This window comes from Macaca nemestrina, chromosome 7 (genome assembly GCF_043159975.1).
Source record: "Macaca nemestrina isolate mMacNem1 chromosome 7, mMacNem.hap1, whole genome shotgun sequence".
Taxonomy (NCBI): domain Eukaryota; kingdom Metazoa; phylum Chordata; class Mammalia; order Primates; family Cercopithecidae; genus Macaca; species Macaca nemestrina.
In genome coordinates this window covers 150889431-150916730 of record NC_092131.1, presented here as the reverse complement: position 1 = coordinate 150916730, position 27300 = coordinate 150889431, and the positions used below count along the sequence as shown (strand labels likewise).

General features: G+C 44.5%; 1 protein-coding gene and 1 long non-coding RNA gene across 2 annotated transcripts in view; both read right to left on the bottom strand.

The window, feature by feature from the left end:
- Nucleotides 1–27300, bottom strand: part of CYP19A1 (cytochrome P450 family 19 subfamily A member 1) — a 91573-nt gene that overhangs the window by 57252 nt on the left and 7021 nt on the right. The window lies entirely within an intron of this gene.
- On the bottom strand, nucleotides 1974–25577 carry LOC139355430 (uncharacterized). Its single transcript, XR_011606049.1, has 2 exons — nucleotides 10586–25577; nucleotides 1974–9974 (listed from the first exon to the last, which is right to left on the bottom strand). It is a non-coding gene; the product is annotated as an uncharacterized lncRNA (long non-coding RNA).

The following is a 27300-nucleotide window of genomic DNA, read 5'->3' as shown; positions in this document are numbered from 1 at the left end:
AGGCGACCCGGCGCTGCGGCGAGGTCCCTTGGCTGTGCACCCAGGCCTGCGCCGCCCCCACATCCGTGGCCGGCCACTGCCCAGGGCGGAGGGCAGCGGCGTTCGCCGGGTGGGGGGTCCAGAACGCGTCCCAGGAAGACGCAGGAGACGCGACCGGAGTGAGACAAGAGTCCAAGCATCCGCTATGTTATTGCGCTTCACTTACAAAACACTAATTCGAAGAAAAAATGATTAAGAATTTCATATGGTGACTGCAGAGCATTAAATTCCAAGCGGGACCGCTTGTGAGCGCGGGACCCTATGGCGGATTGCCGTTGAAACCAGCCCTGCCTGCTCCCCATGGCCCGGGGAAGGGTCTTCCCTGTGCCCACCCCAGCTTAGCAGGCGAGAGCACTATAAGGAGCCTGAACCCCGCAGCTGGTTGGCACTAGACATTGCTCCACCTTCGCCCCTCCCCACCCTGGGGAAGAAGCAGATACTAAGTAGATAAATATGAAAGCAAAGCACCGTATCACTTCCCCCTAGGTTTCCTCCAGAGCACGTGTCAAATCTTTTTACTGCAGAGGTGGGGTTGCTCTCCTTCCATCAGACCCACCCTCCCCCATCCCATTTAAAGGACCTCACCAAAGCATAAGTAACATGCAATAAACCTCAAATATTTAAAGTGTACTATTTTATGAGCTCTAACACATACACACGCACTTGTGAAACCATTACCAAAATCAAGGTGGCATTTAATTTCCATCACCCACTTGTCATTCATCCTTCCTCCACCCCCATCCCCTGATAACCACTGATTTGCTCCCTGTCATTATTGATCAGTTTGTGCTTTCTGGAATTCTATTGTCCTTATAATCAAACAGTCTGTACTCTTTTTCGTCTGGCTTCTTTTACTTAGCATATTGATTTTGAGATTCATTCTTATTGTTCATATCAAGTTTGTTCCTTAATATTGCTGAGTAGTACTCAATTGCATAGCTATGCCACAGTTCATCCATTCACTTCTTAAGGAACATTTCGGTTGTTTCCCTTTTGTTGTTTTGACTGTTTCAAGCAAGGCTCTGATGTCAGTGTGCAAGTCTTTGTGTGGACATATATTTCACTTCTCTTGTGTAAAAATCTAACAGTGGCTGTATAGCAGGTGTATGTTTAACTTTTTGAGAAACTCTTCCGAGGTGCCACTGCATTCCCACTAGCAGTATATGAGAGTTCCAGTTGCTTCACATTCTCAGTCTTGAATTTTAGCTATTCTAGAGGTATCTGATTGTGATCTTAATTTGCATTTTCCTGATTGTTAATAATTTTGAGCATTTTCCAATGAACTTACTGGCCATTCATATATCTTTTATGAAGCATCTGGCCAAATCTTTTTTCCCATTTAAAAAAAAGGGGATTGTCTTATTGGCTTTTTAAAAAATATATGTTTTGGATTCGAGTTGTCTGATACGTGTGTTTTGAATACTTTCTCCTAGTCTGTGCTCTGCTTTATTTTCTTTGTGTCTATTGAGGATCAAAAGTTTTTAATTTTTGATCAAGTTTGTCAAGTGTTTTTATGGCTCCTACTTTTTTTGTGTTCTGAGAGACCTTTGTCTACTCCAAGGTCACCTCCTGTTTTCTTCTATAAGTGTAATACTTTTAGGTTTTATATGTAGGTCTATGATCCATTTTGAGTTAAATTTTGTATATGGTATGAGGTAAGGGTTAATAGGGTTATTATTTTTTCTTTCTTATGGATATATCCAGCACCATTTGTTGAAAAGGCCCTTTTCTCCCCCTCAAATTGAATTGCCTTAGTACTTTTGTTAAAAATTGGCAATATACATATGGGTCTATTTCTGCATTTTCTGTTCTGTTCCATTAATCTATATGCTTATTTTTTGCCAACACAAAGCTGTTTTGACTATTATAGCTATAGTAAGTCTTAAAATGTAAAAGCAAGATTAGTAAATTGGAGGATGAGCTCTCCAACTTGGTTCTTTTTTTTTTTTTTTTTTTTTTTTTAATTACTTCATGGGGTTGCACTGCTCGAATCTCCTTAAAACAACAACTACCACTACTACTACTATTTGGAGCATAGTTGACAGTTCCACCCTATAGATTCACCACCATGTTCACAGAAAGGCCATATTTCTCTGGGTAGCTCCTAAACAATGACAAGCATGCTAAAGGTACTAGTGATAGCCCATTCCAGACAAGGCAGGACTCTTCCAACAGGCAATCTTTGCTTGGGGGTTTCCTACTGCAGGCTGAAACTCTCTCAGAGCTACACTGTGATCTGAAGCCCTTTCCACACCACTCATCCTTCCCTCTCTTCTTTCACAGATTTCAGACCTACACTGGGGACTGAAAGCTTTTTGGCCTACTGCTGCTCCCTCCCTTTTTGTCTTTCCCAGTCATTTGCTGCTGTAAGCCCCTGTTTAATGCAGTCTTGCCACCTGCTTCTTAAAGGTTCCTAACAAACACACACATTGGTTATTCTAGGTATTTTGCATTTCCGTATACATTTTAGAAATCAGCTTCTGAAATTCTACCCCAAAAAGCCTACTGAAATTTTAAGTGGCAGTTCACTGGCTCTATAGATCAATAGAGCCAATTATCCATGAACTTGATATATCTCATCATGTATTTAGGTCCTTTTCAATTTCTCTCAGTAATGTTTTGTAATTTCTGGTGTAGAGGTCTTAGACATCTTTTGTTAGATTTATTCCTAAGAATTCTTTGTTTTTTTTTTTTTTTTTTTTTTTTGGTACTACTGTATTGAAATTGTTTTAAATTTTTTATGTTCTAATTGACTGCTGATAGTATATAAGAATACAATTGGATTTTGTATGCTAACCTTGTATCCCGAACCGAAATCTTGCTGAATTCATTACTAGTCCCAGTAGTTTGGTCTCTGCTTCCTCCCCCCACCCTCTTAAACAAAAGCTTTTGGGGGATCCCAGTGCTCTGGTAAGACTGGGGTGTGGGTAGCCGGAGCTCCTCCAATCAGTATCCCTATCCCTGCCTGGAAGAACCCCTTCACCCTCAAAAACAGCTTCTAGAAGTTTCCAAAGAAATCTCATACTCCAAATAACACAGTATAACCAGCCACTATTCTAGGGAAATTGGTATTTACTCAACACCTCCCCCTGTATTTTATAGGCATCTTATCTCATTTGAGTCTTTAAAATTAAAAAAGGAAACCACTGTGTGAGATAAGTAGAAGTAGCTCCATTTTAAAGATGAAGAAGTAGAAATTAAATCTCTTTGACAGGGTCTCAACAGTTGGTTTCTTTCTAAGGAAAGACCAAAATCCATCCGTCTGACTCCAGAGTTCATGCTCTTTCCTCCCACCACAAGCTGACTATCCCCAGGCTACACAGGCAGACAGATTCCAAAATGGGTCTCTGCTGAGGCCCAAGATTTTAGACTGACTGTCTTGTGTTCATTCAGCATGTGACACTGTGGGTCTGGAGGCCTGACTAGGCTCTGGCATTCCACCCCCACAACACCTGCCACCAAGTCTGGTTTCCTAGGTTCCTGTTCCTCCCAAATTGCTTTCTGAGGGTATCAGTGGCCTCCCTGTCACCCTGTCTGATGAACTATGTGCAAGTCTAAGCATTTTTTTTTTTTTTTTACTTCTCTGCTGCCTTTGCAGAGAACGTCTCCTTGGAACCATGTGGCTGTTTGTTTCTGGTTCTCTTCTCAAATCTCTGGTCACTTCTTATTCATACTCTGTCCTGATTCTTTTTGTATCCCCCTCTTCTTAATCACCCAGGTCATGCAGTCTGTGGTCTCCAGATCTTCTATTCTGTCCCTCTCTCATTCTTAGAGATGCTCTTTCAAGCACCTGTAGGAGCAAGACCCTTCTAACCAAGCCTGCCAGTCACCTAAAGTTCTGACTACCCAGTTAACCCTAATATACCCATAAAACATTATAGTACCTTGAAATTTCTAATAGTTTAGCATTTAAATGATGCTTTCCAGATTGTTCCCCTGTCTTCCTGTACTCTCAAAAGAGTACATCTTTTCTAAGACCCAATGTGTCTTGATGTATAGTTTGGGCGACATATTTAACATCTCCAAGGAATGTTCTCACTTGGATGGACAATTTACAAGATCTAATAAACCTTGTTGACAAACTAGCTCCACCACAATTCTACGGAAACAGGTAGCTAAGCCTTAAACTTCTCTTTAGTTCTAGGGATCCCACCATCCTTTTGGTTTTCTTTCCTTCCTCTCCCATATCTACTCACTGAGCCTAGCCCATTGTTTTCTCTGAACTAGTCTTGGGTTAGGCTGTATTCTCTGTGGCTACTGCCACTCTTTGATTTATCAGTCCAAGGATTTCCAAAGACTGATCTTCTAGTTTGTATTGTCCCCCCATCAGGGTCAATGTTACTTTGACAAAAATCTTTTCCTTTGGCACTTTTTACATCATAGGTGTTCACAATCTGGTGACATTAAAAAGCCAGCAGTGTTTGCATCTGCAGAAGATTTTGTACCAGCTCTTTATTATCTGTTCACTACATCCAAACTCTTTTGCTTGGTTTTTAGGATTTTCTACCATCATCCTATATCACCAAGTTCATTGTTTATATTATGCCTCAATGTGGAACTCCTTCAGCCAAGAGAGAAACACCAGGCTGGCTGACCCTTTTGCACAACCCGGCACTCTCTCATCCGTACTTGTGCCCATTGTATTCTACACACCGTGAGTGCCAACTTTCTGTCCAACTTCAATTTTTCCCTTCAGTTTTAACCTCAGCCCTATCTCTTCCTATCCTAGTATTTCCTCTCCAGCCCTTCCCAACCTTCAAGATATGTGTTCCGGAGTAAATCTCTTATGTGCTATTAGACTAGCCCGAAGAGCAGAAGTTCTCAAATTTAACTGGAAATGCGCTTCATTAGGCTATGAGCTTCTTCAAGACAAGGATCGTGTCTTATTTAACTTTATAGCACCAGCATCTAGACCAGTGCCAGGTACAGCATTTGAGTGCAATAAAATATACACTGAATAGACAAACACCACTCTATGGTGTTGGCCTCATCAGCAGAAGAGTTTGAGCTTCCTCATCTGGAAAATGGTGCTCAGAATATCAACATCATAGGTAGTGAACACTAAGAAAAGTTATCTGAAGGTCTTAGCACAGAACCCGGCACAGAGAACTGTGTAGTTATGAGTTCGTACCCTCACATTACGTTTTTAGAACTGTCATCAGAATTGCAGAGTTCCTATAATTGCTCCTCTACAGCAGGGTAGTTTTGCTAGAGCCTCCTCTAGAGTAGTACCAAACTCAGGTGTGAAGTTTGTAATTATCTATAGGGGAAAAACCTGTTCCAACAGGAGGAAAAATCCACAGACGACTGCTTACAATGCCTCTGGATATGATTTTTGGTGTGGAGTTTGGCTGTGACAGTTGAGATAGACAGAGATGCAGATATACACTGATTTGTCTTTTTCAGGGATTTCATAAATGCATACTCTGTTAGGACACCAGGCTTCATGATGGGACAGACCATTTTTCCATTCGCTTCCTCATTTTTTTTTTTTTTTTGAGACGGAGTTTTGCTCTTTTGCCCAGGCTGGAGTGCAGTGGCGCAATCTTGGCTCACTGCAACCTCTGCCCTTCCAGTTTCAAGCAGTTCTCCTGCCTCAGCCTCCTGAGTAGCTGGGACCACAGGTGCACATCACCACACCCAGCTAATTTTTGTAGAGGCAGGGTTTCACCATGTTGGCCAGGCTGGTCTCAAACTCTGGACCTCATGATCCACCCACCTTGGCCTCCCAAAGAGCTGGGATTACAAGCGTGAGCCACCACACCTGGCCCCCTTCCTCACTTTTTATACAGGAGAGAAACTATATGATCAACAGGGTGAATAGTGTTTGGACACTCTGATGTGTTTATTTTAACACTGTACCTTATTTATATTTAGCAGGCAGAATGAAAATTTTTAATCCAGGAAAGCAGTTAGTTAAATCACTCTCATAGATTTAATAACTTTCATAGTTTTGGAGTGGCAGTTATCCCTAATCTAACTATGCCCTCAGTTTTCCTATCTGTAAAATAAGGGTAATAGTTTACTCTCACCCTCTTCTTAGGAATAGCAACTATTATGGTACAGAGGAAAGAGCACTGGAATGGGAGTCAAGAGAACTGAGCTCTATCCCACCTTTGCCTAGCTGCACAGCCCTTGGGAAAATCACTTCAACCCAGGCCCCTCACCTCCAAGAAGTCCAAACTAAGCAACCTCTAAGTCAGTTCCCAGAGTAAGAATGCTAAGCTTTAAAAAAAAATTACAGCTGGCCACAGTGGCTCACGCCTGATATCCCAACACTTTGGGAGGCCGAAGTGGGCAGATTACCTGAGGTCAGGAGTTTGAGACTAGCCTGGCCAACATAGTGAAACCCCATTTCTATTAAAAATACAAAAAATTAGCCGGGCATGGTGGCAGGCGCCTGTAATCCCTGCTATTTGGGAGGCTGAGGCAGGAGAATTGCTTGAACCTGAGAGACAGAGGTTGCAGTAAGCCAAGATCGTGACATTGCACTCCAGCCTGGGCCACAGAGCGAGACTTTGTCACAAAAAAAAAAAAAAAAAGACATAAGTGGCCCTATTCTTCTACCCAGAGTTGCCAGAAAAAAGGAGACTTCCTTTGCACCAGGTAGAGAGTGGGACTGGGCATGCGCTGTCCACGGCAGGTGTGTGGTGTCAATGTGCCAGCCATGTACATCAATAGCACCACACACCAGGCAGGAACTCAAGCGGGGTGAACATGTCTGCTTGGAGACAGGAACCCTAGGGAAGTAGAGGCATGAAGATTACTTGCACAAGGATTATTACCTAATTTTGTACAAAAATTGAACCTATTACTAGGCATTCTTTTCAGACTTCCTGAGTTGCCCATCAGCCCTCTGACTCATGACTGGAGGAATTACCCATAGATATCCCTGAGTGGGGAAGGAATGGAAAAAGAAATGGGAGGTTGCCTCTTATGCCTCTTGGGAGCATTAGTCCCTCCTCTGGGAATGGACTCAAGTGTAACAGGTGAAGAGCTCTCTCCGTATTCACTTGATGGTCATGCCCAGTTCAAGGCAGACCACCTCAGACTCTGTATCTGCCTACAAATACCATCAGATTTCCCAGATGTAGGAAACAGCCACAGTGGTTCCAGTCAAAAGACTTGAGTTTGAGTCCCACCTACATGAACTGTCTGGCTTTGGGCACAATGCTCCAAGTGTCTGAGTGATGGAAGGATCACAAGAAATAGAGATGTACAGAGGGTTTATTCCAGGACTGGCTACAGCCACCCCTGCCCTCGCTCCTGTATACATCATCTCCTGCCCAAATACTATTTCAGAGAATATATATATATTTTTTTTAATGAACTCTCTAAGATTGATCCCTTTGTCGGGATATTTGAAGAAGAGAGAAGGGGCAACATAATAAGCCAGAGGGGACAGCATACCGAAATCCTGAAACTTCGGAGAGAAAGCTCTGCTTTCGCTATAATTATCTCACCCCCACTCTCAGGCCTGCTCCAGCCACACTTTGGCTCTGTCTCCTTCACCTTAGCTTGGTGGCATGTCACTTGGCCCATTCTGGATCGTGGTTTGGCTTCCGCTCTACTTGCACAGTCCCTAGCTGTGGTGGCCTGGGTCAGGGTGGGAGGGGACATCCAGAAAACCCAGTTCTCAGAACTGTTCACACAGAAAGGGAACCTTAAAGAGTCCTACCCCACTTCACTTGGGATGTGCATCATGGCAAGAAATGGTGCCATGGCCTGAGCGCCCACCTCTGGTTCATAGCCAATGGCAGCCTTGGAAACACAGGACCTGAGTCACTCCAACCAACAGAACCAGTAGCTAAGGAGTCTCTTCTGTGAAAAGATGCCTGAATCTTCACCTCCAGCCCAACTACTCAGAGCTTTTGCTTTACTAAGACCAGAGGGACTATTTAGTGTCCGTTTTAAATTGCTGCTTGTGCCATTGTGATACAAGGAAAATGCACAGGCTTGGGAGTCAGACTGTCCTGGGTTGAAATCCCAACTTTGCTATTCACTGTTTAGGTAACATCTTAGCAAACTGCTGGGTCTGAATTAGGCACGTATGAAATGGGGACACTGAGACCTCTGCACAGTTGCTGTAAAGGTTAAACAAAACTGCACATTGTAAATTGCCCGGTCCTCGTCAAGCACCTAACTCAAGAGTGGCTGCTCACATTTTTTTTTCTTGTTTCCTTCTCACCGGAGAAAGACTAAATTATCCCAAGTATGGCTTATTTATAAGAGTTTAAGAATTCTGCCGAAAGGCCAATCATGTAGTTATTGAACAAGTTCCTGCCTGATTGTTTCCATTCAGGTAGTAAGGTGTCCAAAGTAAATGGATTCATTCTCAACATAGATCGCCCCTACAGCAGGACTGCTTGACAGCGTGCCTGCCAGCTGCTGTGCCCCCTGCCCTGCCCCACACCAGATTCCAGCCTGAGGTTTGAAGGAAAAGAGCCATCAAGTTTGTCTAGGATTTCTAGACACTAAATAAAGATTATGATGGAAACTATCATTCACAGAATTAAAACTATTCTTTTTCCTGGGAAGCTCTCACTGATAGAGAGGCTTGTTCTGATTTCCAGATTTATACTGAGACCATTCATATGCACGCATGTGTGTGTGAATGTGCGTGTGTGTCTCAGAAATAACTAATCCTAACACAGCAGAATGATTTGGCTTAGTCTATAGCAGCCAGTCTAATCAGAGTATTTCATAGTCTATCTCACGTCTTGCAGGAGTTTGTCTATCTTCGTCAGATGGCTCATTAAGCCAGCCAAAATGACAAGCTCTACAATCCCATTGACCCCCTTGTTTCCTCATGTATAGATAAAACTCAGAACACATGAACTCAAAAGACACAGTGACTAGATTTGCAAAGTCCCAAAGAACCACTACAAAAACTTAGCTGCCACTTACAATATAAATGTTGCCATACCTTTGCTTTCATGTTAACTACCCTTCATATTTTAGGAAACTACAGTACAGTTAAAACTGAAAATATATCCAGACATAGCCAACACAAGTTACATCTTGTAATTATTTATGCAAGTTCCTTAACTTTAAAGCCACAAACCATTTCTACAATAATTACCACACTGCAAGTACATACAATTTTAGTTCTGAAGGACAAACCTATATGCTTCTCTGTGATTTCATGGTGCATTGCTTTAAAAACATCTCTGCAATTCAACCTAAAACATCCAACTTTCTAACTTCCAAGCAAAGCCGCCACAAAAATGAATTCTTCCTGCCTGAAGTCGGTAGCAGTAACAGAAATACAAGTCATAAGCAGCTTTTAAAATCAAATGTAATCATAATGTGCTATTGAGGTGCCTTTGCTTAGAGGAGCAACTGTTAAGTCCCAAAATTTGTGGGATTGTGTTGGTTTTGAATGCCCTGACCCATTACCAAGCTTTGTATTCAGACAAAGCATCCCATTTTCTGGTTCCAAGAGAATGTCAGCATACAGTTCAATTTAAAGAGGTATTTGCACCTCAGAAAGGGCACCAAAAAAAAAAAAAAAAGAAAAGAAAAGAAAAGAAAGAAAAGAAAAAGAAAGAAAAGAAAAAAGAAAAGAAAAAGAGAGAGAGAGAAAGAGAAAGACAGGAAAAAGAAATAAAGAAAAAGAGAGAAAGTGGTACAAGCAGTTCTTATAAAAAATAAAACGATGTGTCACTATCTCAACTTGTATTTACTGAAACTGCAATTTTCTAGTCTGTTTTCTTAGATCTGCAGTATCTCTATGTAACACTGTTTCCAAGTTCAGTTAGGAGGATTTTTATTTCATCCCCATAAAACATCTCCTTTTTTATGCCCTTTGAGTACCCCAAGTGGGTTTATAATTACACAATCTTAATTGAAGGAGTACAGATGAAATAACAGTTGTTTCCCATTTCTAATTCCAATTTTCTGGAAAGACATTGAAATCTTCAATCCCTGGGTACCTGAAAAAAGCAAACAAGGTACAGATGCCTGTAATTTTTCCTATTTTTAGTCTTGTAATGAATCTTTTCTTACGGCAATGAAAGCAAATGAAAAAACCAGTCCTTGAACACTTGCAACAAAAGACTATCACTTGCTACTGGAATAGACATTGGATTAAAAAGCTAAAGTTTGAAAGTAAAATTATTTTGCTACTCTTTAAATATTTAAGCAGTTTGAAAATACACTAGAAAATAAATACACATATTTCCCTAATAGTGCACACCTCTTGGGTGACATTCTATATACTCCTATTTTTGCCACGATGTGAATCTTTTCCCATCAAATGAAACCCTACAGAAATAAACTCTGAAATGGATAGATTGTTCCCCTCCTTCCATTCTCATGCCAATGAAATACTTCAAGTAAACTGTTTTCTGATCACAAATATCATGTTTGTTTGTTTGTTTTTTAATCAAAAAAGCAGTCATTTAAAAGAATACATACTATTATTAAAAGTTAGTCAAGACCAACTAATAAGACCTCAAAAATGAACATATTTCAAAGAATTTTGTTCTCTTCAATAGTTGCATGAGTTATTTTTTCCAGGAAAATGCGCAAATATCAAGGTTACCTGGGTCTGCTGGTCACTTCTAGTTTTTGGACTCTTGAAGATGGTGAGTTTTGCTAATGATGCACGGCTGTTTAAGAACCGGGTGGCTTTTCTGGCAATCACTCTTCGTGTGCCATCTTTTATAAAGGTGCTTCTTGTTGCTAAGAGATCAGTTGCTTAGAGACCAAACCATTAAAAAAATATATATGTCAGGGGCCAACATAAATTATAGCCAAATTTTGTCATTTCAGCTCGCCCCCTGAATGTTTGGCTTTTGTAATAGATCGTAGCGTACCAAGAGAAGCCAATTACTAATCACAAATAGAAAACTGACCAGGAGGAGGAGAAAAGATCTGTGAGTACACTCCTGTGAACAGAGAGTAATATCGTGCCTCCCTTCCATGGAGTTACATTGTCGCTGGGCTCTCTGAAACTTTGTCTCCTCACAGGGGGTCCTAGACATATGCCGTAAATATAGATTTATGCACACACATAGATACCTGTCCCAGGAAAACTTGAGTGCAGGGTGGAGTATGAAGATGTGGGAATTATGGAACTACTTTACAGTCTTTTCTTAAGGAAAATTAAGAGAAAAATGCTCTGCTGAGGAAAATGTACATCGGAAATCTGAAGCGATCTTAGTCTTTAGCCAGATGTTTTATGTGTGAACACGATTGTCACTGCGTCAGGTTCAGTTGAGTACACCTGGAAGCCAGGGGGATGCTTGGATAAAAATCTCTCTACCTTTTATTTTCTCTCCTGTACTGAGATATAGCATCATCTGAGGGAGGAAATACAATTGGGTTTGACTTGGGGGGAGATGCCCTTCTGTCTCTTTTCCTGGTGACACTGCCCCTTGAGCCCCTTGAGACCCTCCCCTCAAATTTACTGTCGGCTACATACTGTCCCACATAGGGACATTCACATTTTAGGAACATATTTTTAAGTGAAGGACTCGAGTTCCTTTAGGATTTAATGGAATAGTGGCATTCCAAGCTTCTTAAGAGGTAGGACGCAAGATCTTTGGGGGCAAAATAAAGCTGGATGCGAGCCTCCACTGGATAACTCCACAACACATCTCCTTCCTGCATTTCTCCTTTTTCTACCTCCCCCATTCTTCAAGGTCTCTGTGATTCTGTCCTGGGTGAGAAGAAACCAAGCACGTAAGAGTCAAAAGACTTGGATTAAAAGCAAGATAAGAAGTAAAAAGAGTACCTAGCGTCTTAAAGATTTGTTCCCTTCCTAGCCTCCAAAGTACTTGCCATTCTAGAAGCCTTCATGCCCTCAGCTTGATTGGGAGGGCATCCGGGAATGAACCCTACCACACAGGAGAGGGTAAGGTGGGGCCTGGGGGCTGGGGTGGGAGCCCAGCAGGAGGTAGAGAAGGTTCCCATTCCCCTCTGTAGTGCTGGTCACTGTCAGATTGGCATCAACCCCCACACCCCCATCTACAAAGTAGGTGGAAGACCTACAACCAACCCGAATATGAAGTAGAGATATATGCCAGAAAAAAAGAAAAGAATGATGCCCTGGGCAAGTGGGATGTCGCTAAGGCCCAGAAGAAATTTCCTCAGCAAGAGGAAAGAAACACTGACTTCCCCCCAACCAAGCTATGAGTGAAAACTGATACATAGGCCAAGGACATATATTTTTTCCCTTGAAGTCTCTTCCTTCTAATTCCCCAAATTTCTCTTTGTGGCTTATATTTTGGGATAGAAATGGAAGAAGAAAGGGCTAAGAAGGAATTAGAGGTGGAAAAGGCAAGAGAAATAATAATGGCTGGGTACACAGTTGCTGCCTAGGACCTGCTAGGTGAAGGAATAAGAGAGAGAAGAGGAGGCTGAAAGAGAAAGAGGCTGTGAACTCGACTTTATATTCCTTGAGGGCAGAAACTGTCGTATTCTCCTCTTTTCCCAATTCCAAGTGTTTGCACGGGGCTTTTGCATTTAGAATGCGATTAAATATTTTTGTTAACTTTGAAGTCAAAGGAGAAACAGAGAGAGAAAGGATGGGTCTAAGGGCGTTGAACTGTTACTTTGTCCTAGACCCCATGTGACCGGCTCCCGCCATAAGAGCCCACTCTGTTCACATTTGTACTTTGGACTTATCTAAAACTAAAAGCCTGCCCTTCTTCTTCTTCTTTCTTTTTTTTTTAGACGGAGTCTCTCTCTGTCACGCAGGCTGGAGTGCAGTGGTGCGATCTCTGCTCACTGCCAGATCCGCCTCCTGGGTTCACACCATTCTCCTGCCTCAGCCTCCTGAGTAGCTGGGACTACAGGCGCCCGCCACAATGCCCCGCTAATTTTTTGTATTTTTAGTAGAGACAGGGTTTCACAGTCTTAGCCAGGATGGTCTCAATCTCCTGACCTCATGATCTGCCCACCTCAGCCTCCCAAAGTGCTGGGATTACAGGCATGAGCCACTGCGCCTGGCCAAAGCCTGCCCTTCTTATCTGTCCATCCTGGTCTTGCCATTTTGAGGGGGCTCTGGTTTGGCTCCTTCTGCCTTGTGGCCATTTGCCTTGGACTCTTAGCTTTGACCTCTAGGACATGAGGTCCTACACCTCGTTTTGGCCACTTCCTACCTCTCAGGAGGTGACTCGGACACCATTCTGGACACTAGTCCTTGGCAGGCTCCGGGTTCTCATCTGCCTGGGTGGAGGTAGGGAGATACCGTGGTCTGTAATGAGCCATTGCCCTCACTCAGTGTGGTGTGGTGAAGAAAACAGGCTTGGACCCATGAGAGCTTGGCTTACAAATGTTCCAACTTGAAGCTTGGAAAACAATTTTTGGTACAGCTGTTAACTGTGTCAAGGAATGTAGTCCAGTGTCATTTTGGGTCTTGCAGTGTGGCAGGCCACTTGTCCACAGGTACCTGGACCACAGTGCTCTCACATCCTGACCCACCATTGCTGGGAAGCTGTCCAGCCCACATGAGCTCCATCTTCCAGTTTCAGGAATGGGAAGTCAGAACAGCGGGTGCCTGCCTCCAGACCAAGAAGACAGCACAGTAAAAGATGCCAAGCTCCAGGGCATCCTCTGTGGAAGTGACCGCCACTGCAGGCCCAGTCGCCTCTTACTGGGGAAACGAGTGTTCCCTGATGCCACCCCCACTGAGCATCCAGACACCCTGGTGCTATCTATTGCTTACTGCCCAGCTGCTGCTAACTCCACCAGGACTTGCCCTTTCCCAGGGGAAAATTCAGCAGACACCATTTCTAGAAATGCTCACACAGCCCCCTTGCTACACAGCCCCTTCTACTTTAGAAAGGACCCGCTTCTATCCCAGGAAGACTCCAGTGTAGTGACCACAACTCTATTCTATTTCTCCAGGACACTGTTATTAGAAGAGGCCTGAAGAGAAACATGACTGACTAGGTAAGAATAAAGGCTATAGCAGGGGTTTGGGGCACTCTCTGGAGGTTCCTAGGGCAGCAAGGAGAAGCTCAGCCACTACCACGCAGGGGGGTTTTTTCCAAGCCCTTTCAGGGTCCATGTGCTGGACAGAAACCTACTCTGAGGAGCCAGAGCACTGCGGGCAGGAGAGGAGGACCTGCCTGGAGAAGTCACATCCAGACATCCAGCCCAGCAGCTCCTATGGAAGAGCAGGACTTGAGCAACAGAGGGCAGCAAAGCACAACCGCCTTCTTCAGCTGAGCCCTAGGGCAGCCTTGGGAAGCAGGCGGTGAGGGGCAGGAGTGTTGGCCTCTCTCCCAGGGGACAGCTGCTTGGCTGGCTGGAGGTACTGGCCAAGTTTGAATTTGAAGTAGAGATATATGCCAGAGAAAAAAGAGAAGAATGATGCCCTGTGCAAGTGGGATGTGGCTAAGGCTCAGAAGAAATTTCCTCAGCAAGAGGAAAGGAAACACTGACTTCCCCCACCCCAAGTTATGAGTGAAAACTGACACATATACCAATGACATATACATTTTCTCTTAAAGTCTCTTCCTTCTAATTCCCCAAATTTCTCTTTGTGGCTTATATTTTGGGATAGAAACGGAAGTAGAAAGGGAAGGGCTAAGAAGGAATTAGAGATGGAAAAGGCAAGAGAAATAATAATGAGAATAAACCAAATAAAGAAAAATAAAGCAAGCTTGCTCCTGTGTTGGTTGCCTCTCTGAATTCTGAAAAATATTTGTCACAGTCCACAGGGACCTCTGGAATGAGAAGAACTGAGACAGAGAGGCTGGAGTCGAGGAGCAGCAGACCTCAAGACACATGGCGATAGCCACCCTCGCTGATTTCATCCCTTTCTCTGGTCTCACTTCATCCTTGTAGATGGAGCTCCTAAGACATGACACTTCATCTTCTTGTTGGGAAAAACCTGAGTGTTGGGAAAAAAAGCTGAGGCAGGGCTTGCAAGTCTGACACAATGTCCAGGGTTCAGGGCATAAAACCCCTCGTGGCCTCTGGGATGAGTCTAGACGTGCTGGCTCCTTGCTCCTAGCTTCAACTGGAAGAACATGCTCCTCATTATCTCAAGTAGCAGAATATGTTCCATATGCTTCAAAGGAAATGCTAAACCATCACAGCTGTAGATCATGTGCTTGCCCTTTCACCCCCACATTCTCACCACCTGTTTCTTTGTTTGATCACCAATAAATAGTCTGGGCTTCCAGAGCTCAGGGCCTTCACAGCCTCCATACTCGTGTTGTCCCTCTGGACCCACTTTCTCTCTCAAACTGTCTTCTCATTCCTCTGACTCCACCAGACTTTGTCGCCCCCAATGCCTGGTGTTGGGTCTGATCACCCCAACATTTCCTGGCTGCCCAATGTGGGGCAACAAAGACCCCGGTGAAGGAATGCTAGAGCATGTGAAAGCAGAGGATGCATCGTCAAAGGACACCCGGGGATGACTAAAGGAAGCTCAGTGGGAAAGCTGAGCACTCTGAAGAACCAGGGTAACAGTGGGACAAAGTGAAAGCAAACATTCTGCCTATTTAAATTTCCTAAGGCATTTATTACAAAGGAGGAGTGAAAGTTAGGACCCAGAATTTGTTGTCACTCTTTAATACAGTGAAGGAGTTTTGCCCATGGTTCCTCGAACAAGGGACTATGGGGTTGGATGAATGGGAGAGAATTGGCAGAGATTTTTAAAAGGCACATAAAGATGGAGCAAAAATTCCAGTTTTTGTTTGGTCAGTGTGGGTGCTAATAAAGGCAGCTCTTGAGCCATTTCAAACAGATGATGAGGCAGATTCAGATGAGGAAGAGGAGGACGAGTGTAAAGAACTAACTTCAGATTCTGAATGTGAAGAACAGAAACCAGAGGAAATTAAAGAAAAGAAAGGGAAATTGAAAAATATGTTTTACTAGCCCATCAGCTCCACCTGCTGAATTAAGTGAATGGCCACCTCCTCTCTCTCCCCTTAATGGGCAAGAAAAGGAATTAGCTGAAAAACTTACTGCTCCTGTAGTTGCAACATTAAAACCTGGAGCAATTGGTGCTGTATAAAATTCTATTCAAAAAGCTAGAGCCGAGGGAGACCTTGAAGCATGGCAATTTCCCATTACTATAATCCAGCAAGGAGGAAGGGAATTCAAGAAAGCCATTACTCTGAATATGTTAAGGCTTACAATGGCATTGGAGGTAACTTACATAAGGCTGTTCTTTTAGTTCAGGCTATGGCTAGATTAAGAGTAGGAAAGAATATGCCCTGTTTCTCAGGCTCTTGCTTCAATTGTGGGCAATTTGGACACACAAAAAAGGAGTGTAGAAAAGGAAATCAAAAGGCAAGAACTACTACCATCAATCAACAGAAAAGCCCTGGTGTATGCCCCCATTGTAAAAAAGGCACTCACTGGGCAAATCAGTGTCACTCTAAATTTAGTAAAGATGGACAACCTCTTTCGGGAAACGGGAAGAGTGGCCTGCCTCGGGCCCCTCAACAAACAGGCATACTCAGCACAACCAGTGCCCTTACAAGCATACAACAGTTGTCCCCCACCACAGCAGGCAGTGTTGCCATAGACCTTTTCAGCACAATTCCCATCTCCCTACTTCCAGGGGAGCTGCCAAAAACGTTCCCTACGGGAGTTAGAGGACTCTTACCTTCAGGAACAGTTGGTCTATTACTTGGAAGGTCTAGTCTAAATCTGAAAGGTCTCACTGTGTATATGGGAATAACTGACTCTGATTATACCAGAGAAATTCAATTACTTATTAGTTGCTCGACTCTGTGGTCTGCCTCCCCAGGAGAAAGAATTGCTCAGTTGCTGCTGCTACCCTACATAAAACTAGGAAGCACCACAGTGAAAAGAAAGGAGGCTTTGGTAGTACTAATCCTGCAGGAAAGGCTGTATATTGGGTTAATCCAGTGTCTAACAAAAGACCTATTTGCACAGTGACTATTCAGGGAAAGGATTTTGAAGGACTAGTAGATACTGGAGCTGAGCTGATGTCTCTATTATTGCACTAAATCAATGGCCCTGACACTGGGCCAAACAAAAGGCTTCCATGGGTATCATGAGAATAGGAACAGCCTCAGAGGTTTTTCAAAGTTCCTTGATTTTACCATGTCAAGGACTGGATGGCCAGGAAGGGAAAATTCAGTTTATTATTATACCTATTCCTGTCAATTTACAGGGTAGAGACTTATTGCAACAGTGGGATGCTGAAATACCTATTCCTATGGATCAGTATAGTAATAATAGTAGACAAATGAGAAATATGGGATATCGCCTGGGAGAAGGACCAGGAATATAAGACACTGCATATGCAATTGCATTTAGCTTTATTAACATTAAATTTTTTCAATTTACAGAAAGATCAACCCATAACTGCAGTGGAACAACACCTGACAGGATAAAAGGAAAATAAAAAGGCTGGACAAGATATATGGTGGAGGGATGCACATGCAAAGAACTGGGAAAAAGCAAAGATAATTATATGGGGAAGAGGATTTGCTTGTGTCTCTCCAGGTGACAATCAGGTGCCTGCGTGGGTGCTCACCAAACATCTGAAGATCTAGCATGAGCCACAGCATCTAGTGGACCCACATGTACAGTGCAAATTGAAGGTTTGAGAAGTCTTGATTTGCTTTCTCTGTGCCTTCTGTTAGAAGGGGCCTGTTTCTCATTATCAGTGGAAAATTTTACCTCATGGAGATGAATGGAACTGTGTGGGTACAATCCCCATAACATGGGGACAGATCAAGAAAACCGCACAGGAAGCTGAGAAACTGCTGGAGTGCCAGGGTTTTACCTATAGATGCTTAACGGACCAATGCTTTCTGATTGAGTGCCTCTCTACCCTGAATACAAGAGACCCTAATAGTTAGGCAGGAGTATCATCGCCCGTATTCAGCATGAAGAAGTTACAGAAGATGGACCTTCATCCTGCAACCCCTAGGATGAAGGGTCCTCTTGTCAAAGGGAAAGGGGAGATACGTGGGAAGCATTCAAACCAGAGTGACTCCATTTTGGAATAAGGGCTAAGAAAAACGAAGTTGGATCACCAACCAGCAATTAAGGGCTGCACAGCCTGCAATTGCCTTGCTCAATTAATTTAAAAAGAAAAAGAGGCCACCTTTTATGCTAGTAATAATGATAGCTGTGGCAGTTTTACAAAAAAGAGAAGGGGGACATGTTGGGAAAAAGCTGAGTGTTGGGGAAAATGCTGAGGTAGGCCTTGCATGTCTGACATAATGTCCAGGGCTCAGGGCATAAAACCCCTCGTGGCCTCTGGGATGAGTCTAGACGTGCTGGCTCCTTGCTCCTAGCTTCAACTGGAAGAACATGCTCCTCATTATCTCAAGTAGCAGAATATGTTCCATATGCTGCAAAGGAAATGCTAAACCGTCACAGCTGTAGATCATGCGCTTGCCCTTTTGACCCCCACATTCTCACCACCTGTTTCTTTGATCACCAATAAATAGTCTGGGCTTCCAGAGCTCAGGGCCTTCACAGCCTCCATACTCGTGTTAGCCCACTGGACCCATTTTCTCTCTCAAACTGTCTTTTCTCATTCCTTTGACTCTGCCAGACTTTGTCACCCGCAAGATCTGGTGTTGGTTCTGATCAACATTCTTTTTTCTGGGCACCTGTCACCACAGTCTCACTCCTTAGAAAGACCTCTAACTACCTTACTTGCCCCAATCCAGACTGCACCGGCTTTGTCAGGCATCCGCATCTCCACATGCACACCCACCAGTTCTCCAATAACCACCTAAAGGGAAGGCCAGACCTATTCTGCCACTTGGGTTCTTGGGAAAGATTTGCCCTCTCACCCACAACAGGCCTGATCCAACTCTCCAGGAGAAGTCATCTATAATAACTCTACCCGTCTCTCCTGCTGGATCACCCCTTCCCTGCCTTGCTCTCCCTTTCACGCCTGCCACAGAAAACCTGGCTTCCCTCCTCACCCAAATCCCCAGAGTTCTGGTCAACACCTCTTATTTGCATATAAATATTCTCTCTTCTACCTCTCCACACATCATAGCTCAAATCTGGGACAGATGCACATCTTTAGATGAGGGGGGTTAAAATAAAGGCCAGGAAGCACTCCATTAAATTTCTGTCTTCAGGCACTTGTTTGTCTGTTTTGTTTGTTTGTTCTTTTCCCCTGGAAGGTTGATTCCTATCTGACCCACAGGATGGTACCAGTCAGCTAGCAGGGTACAAAGTGCTTATTCCACTTAGCACGTTGCATTTCAAAGCCAAGTGTGCCCTGACTACCAAGCATGTCCAAAGCCCATGGTGTAAGGAAGCCTCCCCAAGAAAAATGAAGACCCTCCCACTGTGAGTACCCCCTTAAGAAGATACCACCACCTCCTCCATTCACTGTCACCACACTCAGAGTTCCCCAGCTCTTTTCATTTTGCAGACCTGTTGCTTTGTACCTGTGCAGCAAGGCAATCAGATGAAAATCACCCAGAAGGAAATAAAAGGCAGGGACCCATGCATAGGAGGATACATTGGCTGAAGGATAGGTGAGAAGTTGACCCCTGACCCAGGAGATCTTGAGAGAAGTGAGCCACGGCAGATTCAGAACATATCTCTAGATGGCCTCTAGAGGGGACAGGAGGTCACTCTAGTCTTGCTGAGGCTGATTCTAAAAGAAAGAGCTTTTGGCTGAACCTACCCAGCACATTCATCTGTGAGGTGGGTGGCATCAATAGAGGGCAGGGTTGGCAAGAGTGGAGCTGCCACCACGTGTCCCATCTGGACATGACTTATCCAATGACAACTAATGCACATAGTGATGAGCTCAAGATCTAAAAATCTAATCTAAAAATAGGACTTAGGAACAAGCAAGAAAATTTATTAGTCCTTCCCTTCTTGCCTATCTTGTTCTTCCCAGTACCCCTGGACAAATCCAATCAAAATAGTGGAAAATATATCCTTTAAGAAGAAACAACCGAGGCTCCTCAGGCAAGAGAGAAGAAAACTAAACATTGCTGCAGTGTTGACCCTATTGTCTCCCACAGGCATTGCTAACACAACACGAACCTTGGTAACTGTGTTCTCTGGCAAATCAGGCAGGTCTGTTTGGAATAGGCCAGGAAACAGAGCCCACTTGAATTTGGGGCTTCTTCACACCAGGCTGTCTCACATGCTACAAGTCCCACTTCCCTGAAGCTGTGTGGGCCTTGTCGGCACTCCTGGGCAGCCACAGCTCAGACATTGGTATCGCTGCTGTACAGAAGGCAGCCTCTCCCATGCAGGCTTTGTCTCCTGGGCCCAAACACCTTTCCCCCTCACTCTGCCCTGGCCAGGTCTCCATCCTACTCTCAGATGCCCTCACCTTCCCTCATACCCTCCAACCAGTTGTTCAGTTAAGACCCCCAAAGTAATTATTCAACTGAGTCCTAGTTTTCTTCAATGGTCTGGGGCTAACACTATAAAATGAAACAGAAGCACCACCACCTTGGTGTCTGACCTGAAGCAGTCCCAGGTTGCCAGCCAATTTGATTGGCAACTAAAGTCTATGTGCATCTTAGAGCTGAGTTGAAGGTAGAATGTTCAAAAGCTCAACGCCTCAGTGGAATAATCCATGGGCAAATAAATTTGATATGCATAAGCTAAAGAGTATTAGTGGAGTAAAATATGAGTAAGAGCTGCTTTTGTATAATACTTTCAAAGCACCATGAGTTTGACTTAAGTATCTTAAGGCACTGGAGTCTCTCTTTTCCCCAGTCTAGCTCTCCTACAGCAATCCCAAACCTCTCAAGAGTAAGGACCATGTCTTACTCATCTTCCTATCCCTGGCCTGCTGGTGTTGGGAACGCTCAGCGGTTGTGCAGTGATTTTTCAATGAATGAAACTGCTTACCCTTTGCCTTTTGTCCCCAGCCCCTACCATCCCTGGCCCTCCTCAGGTCCTGACAGCTGAGTTATCTGTGTGCTCAATCCTGCCATACTCCCAGCCCAATCTGGAGACAGGAATTCTTGTTCAAGCTGCCACTGCTCTGCCCACTGTCCAAAGTGTGGCAGCAACTCACCGCCCACCCCCCATAGCCCACCCTTGGGTTGACCACTAGTGTTCCACAGCTGCTACTTGAGTCACAGCTTCTCCACCATCCCACACCCCTTGGGGGTTGCTGAAACCTGAAGTCTTGCACCTCAGGGTTCACCACCGTGTTCCTGCTTTATCTAAGGGAGCCTCCTCATTTCAGATAAGCAGTCTGGTATGTGCTCCATCCTCTCACCCTTTGGCATGCTCCTGCGGCCCACTACAGGGAAACTGTCCTCTTAGCCTCCTCCTTTGTTCTTGTCCCCACTTACTCTCCCATCCTTGCTTTTTCCTGAAAATCAGAGCCCAGATCTGACCTTCTGGCCCCACAAGCCTGCTCCTTGTTAAATGCAGACTGTTCTCAGGCATGACAGCCGTGATCTGGGCTCTGCCTTGCTCCTCTGGTGAGACACCCTTCCCCCATATCCTACTGTCCATTATGGAATTGCATGGGGGATGGCTGTGCCCTTTGCCCTCCTAGCCAGCCCCACCCGTAGCGGCTAAACCAACACCGATGAGAGAGCCCTGTCGTCTCCCAGCCTAACTTGCCAAGCTTCATCATGAGCAAAAGATCTGCAATGTGGCAGTGACCTCCCCCCCCACACAACTGCATTCTGACCTCCTTCTTGCAGTGCCAAGGGAATTGATGGGTGAACTAAGTACAGGAGGTGGGGTTGTTCTCAAATGCGGTCATTGCTACAGAACCAGCGTTTTTGGTTAGTTACATTCTTTGTTGAAGAACAGGGTGGTGGATACAGGTCCCTGACAAGCCGACATGCTGAATTGTTTGAGACAATTCTACTCCCTGTGGTATTACATATATATATATGTAGAGCCATCCTAAGTTTGGCAGAAAACTAGGTTTGAGGCAGATCATTAAAAACCTTGAAAGTAAATGTATGGAACTGAGAGTGGGGGCACTGGCATATATATATGTATTTCAATGAAGGGTAATTTACCTCATGCTTTCCTAAATACACAAATCTTTACATTTGGAATGCCTTGTTAGAGTGTACACAAGATTCCAGAGACATTTTAAAATAATTCATTTTCAAATCTTAAATTTGGGAAGAGGGGGCCTAGGGATGGGCAAGTTGACCAGGCCACTGCTTATGCCATTCCCAGCACAATTCTGGGCACGGAGCAGCTCTCCTAGAGCCCCCCTGCCCCTGACTCCTGCTCCAGGCTTCACATTCCCAGAGCCACACTCTCATCCACAGGGACGTGAACTTGGCTCTGCTTGTCATCATTCTGGGTTTCTTCCCATGAGAGGCTTTTAAACCAACCTGTCTCACATTGGCTGGGTCCTTTGGGGCCTTCTGCAATGCTATGATGGCAGGTGTTTGCCTACAGCTTCCCATTGTGCCCCCTTTTCTCCCCACTCTCCAGCCAGCCAGGGTTCCTGGGCATCCTCTCCCCAACCCTCGCCAAATAATTTGAGGCAACCTTGTTAACCTTCTCTAGAGCTATTTGCATTTGAAGCCTGTTTGGAGTGAATCAAGGACTGAAAGCTCACCCTGTGAAGGGAATTTTTAATATTTAACCTTGAAGGGTGTGGGGAGATGAGAGGGGGCTGGGATAGAGTGGGAGGGGCTGAGGAAGAGTCTTCTTCCGGCTCCCCAACACCCTACACAACAGTCATGCCACCATTCCCAGCAGAGGCTGGTGAGGGCCAAGCCTGAACAGCACCCCAAACCTCCCACCTTGCCCCTGTCCCTCACTAAATGCCAAGCCTGCTACTGAGTGAGTGAAAGTGATATAGCAGGCCTGAATCTGAGGTTGAGTTGCAAAACCATCTGTTGAGTATCGTCTCCCCTGGGGTCGCAGCCCCAGTGAGCCCTCACTCCCCTAACTCCTCAGTTTCTATTTAAGGTTCTGTTCAGTTTCCCAGGAACTACCTGGAACTGAGGCATTGTGTTTCCCTTTGCACAGTGCCTGGCATATAGTAAGCACTCAGTAAATGTTAGCTATTAATAATAAAAAGAAGAAACCCTGGATAGTTTCCATGGGGTGCTTGCATAGATGCTGCTAGGAGCAGCCATGATGGTGAACAGCAAAGTTCTCAGCACATGGTGGACCATTCATTTACTGTTTCTGAACTGGAGGAAGTTTTGGTTCTTTAAAGTGGAAAAAGAATGCCTTCTGACCAAATGATAACAGTAAGGGCCGTTTTTTATTCCTAAGTCTTCAGAAGAGTGAAAAACATCTTCCATGAACTGGCTACACATCCTATTCAATGCCTAAGATGGAGATTTACAACCCAAACCTCGCCTGTTTTCTATCCTGGCTGTGAAAATTCCAATTGGCCAGGTGATATAGGGGGCTTTCAGAGGACCTGGCACTTTATATGGAAAGAAGGGGTAAGTGTAGGGAGTTGTGTCAGACCAATTAAGCAAGCACTATTTGCAAGATACATGCCTAAAGCCAGGGAAGAGAAAGATGAACAGTTGCGGGTCCACCCTCAGAATTAACCTAGAAGCCCAGGACCACTGCATTGCCTTCTTCCTTCCCTCCCAGCGTCATGTTGCTCTATACATAGGGGTTGAGATTTTGCCTCCTTTTCCCAAGACTCTGGACTTCCAACTGGTCCTCTAGTGCTGCCCTGGCTTTTAAGCAGCTTGGCTGGGACCCACTCATTGATCTTCTTGCCTAGGATCTTTGCCCTGAGGACCAGAGCCCAGCGCCCAGGTATAGGTGAAGCCCCATTTCACGTTGAGCATCATTAGGGCCCTAAAGCATTGCCCCAACCTCCAGATTGGAGGCTTTGGGATAAACACTGGCTACCCTGGTTACCCTACCCCCTTGGATTCTGTCACTGAGGTCCCAGCATGCCATGTGATTGAGCCATCCTAAGTTTGGCAGAAAACTAGGTTTGAGGCAGATCATTAAAAACCTTGAAAGTAAAGGTATGGAACTGAGAGTGGGGGCACTGGCAGTTTTTGGGTGGGAATGTGATCTGAAACATGCTTCAGGCAGTAGTGGCGGGCAGAGAGGATTGGGTGGGCAGAGCCTAAAGGCAGAGAGACTGGTTGCATGGGCCCAGATGACGTCCCTTAACATTGAAAGGAGAGGACCAACGTGAGAGTTGTTTCCAGAGAAATGGGCTTGCAGAGGTGCAGGGGAGGAGAAAGTACATTATTACAATGAAAAACTAGATGATTCCAAGCCCACTATAGAGGGGAAATGTTCATGCTAATAAAGAATAGGGAAGGAGACCAGCATTTGACAAGTGCTTATTGTATAATGAGCATTGGTAGCATTCACAGAACATGAGAAAAAAGGACTTAATTTCAAAGGCCACACAGAAAAGTGTACAACTAGGATTCCAACCTAGGTGTATGACTCCAAAGTCTTGATGATTTCTCTAAAGAAGCCGCAGCAGGACCAACATAGAGAGGGGAGATGACAGTCTTGAACATGTTGAATTGTGGGCATTGAGGACTGGACATAGATGAGACCGGCTGAGATGACTCTGGGAGTCTGTCGCAGAGTTGTTATCACGGAAACCCCACGAGTGGGCCAAATCTCCAACACAGAAGATAATCAGGGAAAAAGCTCAGGCTAGAACCTTGAGCAATACACTCGGCTTAGGCACTAATGAAGAAGCAGAAAAGCAGCCACGAGGGTAGAGGTAACTTGGAGAGGGTCATTTAACTGGAGTCCAAGGAAGAAAGTAGAAAAAAAGGAAAGAGAAGCCATCAGCTTAGAACACTTTACACTGACAAATAGGGTGGGAAAACAAGAAAAGACTGGCTACTTCAGCAGTCCAAGATATTGTGACCTCTCGTCAGTCAGTCACTCAGTCAGTCAGATGCAAGGCAGAGAAGCTATTGAGACAGCAAGTGTGGACCCTTCTTTCAAGAAATTTGGCAGTAAAAGAAAGAGGAGAGACCCAGTAATGGTGGATGAAGGTGGAGGAACTCTCCTTTGGACTAGCCTAACAATCAAATTGGACAGGCATAGTCCCTCGGCTCTCAACCCTGGTGATGGTCAAAGAGAGAAATCATCCCCAACTAGGGTTAATTATTGGCCCTGAACAGACTATACTTTAGTGGCAACCGTTTTATAATGTTTCTCCTTTCATCCCCAACTGCTTGCTGGTAGTGAGTTTATAACCACCACCAGCCTGCAGAATAATGTATTTCAACACAATGCTAGGCTCCTGGACGTCATCCCCGCTGCAATGGGATTGACCCAGCATGTGACGGCAAGGTGCCTTGTGCATCCCAAATTTATGGAAAGCTTTCAGCATTTTCATAAACTGGCAATCATCTCTGTCACAGGTTTAGTCTGTCCCTTGGCATATGCCTTTCAATGGTCTTGAGCCTTTGAATTGGGAAGGCAGCTGTGTGGGGAAAACAGCGTTAAATAAACCTCAGGGTAAAGCTTCCTTCATTTGCACGGGGGCAAGGGAACTGAAATCCTGCCCCTTCTTTCCTGCCAAGCTTTGTATCTATCCAGATGGGACACCTTTTCCTCAACTGCACAAAGGAGCAGACGGTAGTGGGGGTCCTGCCTATGCATTTACACTGGGGGGAAGGTCGGGGTCCTTCTTCATGGGCAGAAAGTACCTTTTTTTTTTTTTTTTTTTTTTTTTTTTTTTTACAGGAGAAGCCTTTTCCTTTGACTGGGGCCCTTTAGTGAACACAGGCCTGGTCCCCAAACACCAGGTGCTCTGATTCTCTGCTTGGCATTGAGGACCATGTCTGGGAGAATATGGATTGAGTGCTCCACTGCCCATAGTGTCTTGGGTAGAAAAGGCCAGCCTCCAAAGGAAGCGACTAAATAAAGCAGAGGAAAGGACCAACACAACTGGCTGAGCCGTGGGAACAAGGAACAAAGCTTAAGAGTTCAGTGCCTTATAAAGGACTTTGGGGATTTGGGGGAAAGGGTGGGAGGGGGTGAGGGACAAAATAAAACACATTGGGTATGGTGTACACTGTTTGGGTGATAGGTGTGCCAAAATATCAAATCACCACTAAAGAACTTGTTCATGTAACCAAACACCACCTGTTCCCCAAAAACCTATTAAAATAATAATAAGTAAAAGAGTTCAATGCCTGGTGAACAATATTGCCAACTGTAGAATTCGCACAATTGTAAAAAAGTACTAGCAAGTGTGAGCTAAGAACTCCCTGGAATGAGCCAGCTGAGACCAGACTACAAGAGGTTAAATCATGTGAAAACTCTTATTTTTAAATGGAACTTCATTTAGTAAAGAACCACTTGTGTAGGGTATGTCTTCAAATCAGATATTCTTGCCATTTGCCAGAGAAAATGTGCTTTAATTCCTTGATGCCAAAGAATGTCTGATACATTGTATAATGAAAGCAGAATAATTGAGCTACTTGTTCGTTACAAAGATCTCTAGCTGAATACTCAAAATTCTTCAGCAGCTGAGTAGGCTTGGGGCAAATTAACAACATGGTTTTTATTTTTTTATTTTTTTAAATTAATTTGAGGTAGGACACAAAATTTACAATAGAATTTTTTGTGAAGCACTGCTGAAGTCTCTTTACTCCAAGAAGGACCATACATTATTCTTTGTTGACAATGCCAGGGTGATTCAGAAGGACAAGTACAATGTTAGCCAAGGCATTACACAGGAGCGCAGACCAGCCCCTCTTCTCTCAGTTTCCTTAGGATCCTCTATTACCTGCTCCCCTCCATCCCTAGGCCCAGCCTATCATGCATCTCTCTGGAGTTACTGCCAGATTGCCTTGCCTCACTGTAGCTAGAACATCTATTTTCCCCATGAATCTGTGAGCCCTGCAAAGGCAAAGACTGTGCCTTACTAACACCCTAGTCCTCAAAAGCACACAACAGAGTACTTAACACCCAGAAGCCTCTCAGGAGGCATTGCTGTTGAGTATAGAAAGCTAGAGTTAGGTAAGACACTGTGGAATATAATGGAAAATTCTATTGAATGGAATATAGTGGAAAAACCAAGTCCAAACTCAGAAAGACAGATGCGGGACAGCACTGAAGCATGGTCTTGGCATCTTCCCATCTCCTGGGCAGATAAAAGGACGTTCAAGTTCGGCTGGGTCCTTTGGGTCCAGTTCTGGATGGCTTTGGGGAGCTAGCCAAACCCTTCTGTTAGGAAGCCCTGGCAGCACAGAGGTCTGTGGAGGGCAGAGAAGAGTGAGAAAAGAGGAGTGACACAGTCAAATGTGGCCAGACCAGGAAAGGCAGGCGAAAGAATGTTTCTGGGAGCGCACGAACGTTCTCAAGAACACAGGTTGAGGATGACCATGACCAAGGACAGACTCCTGGATTTCCAGA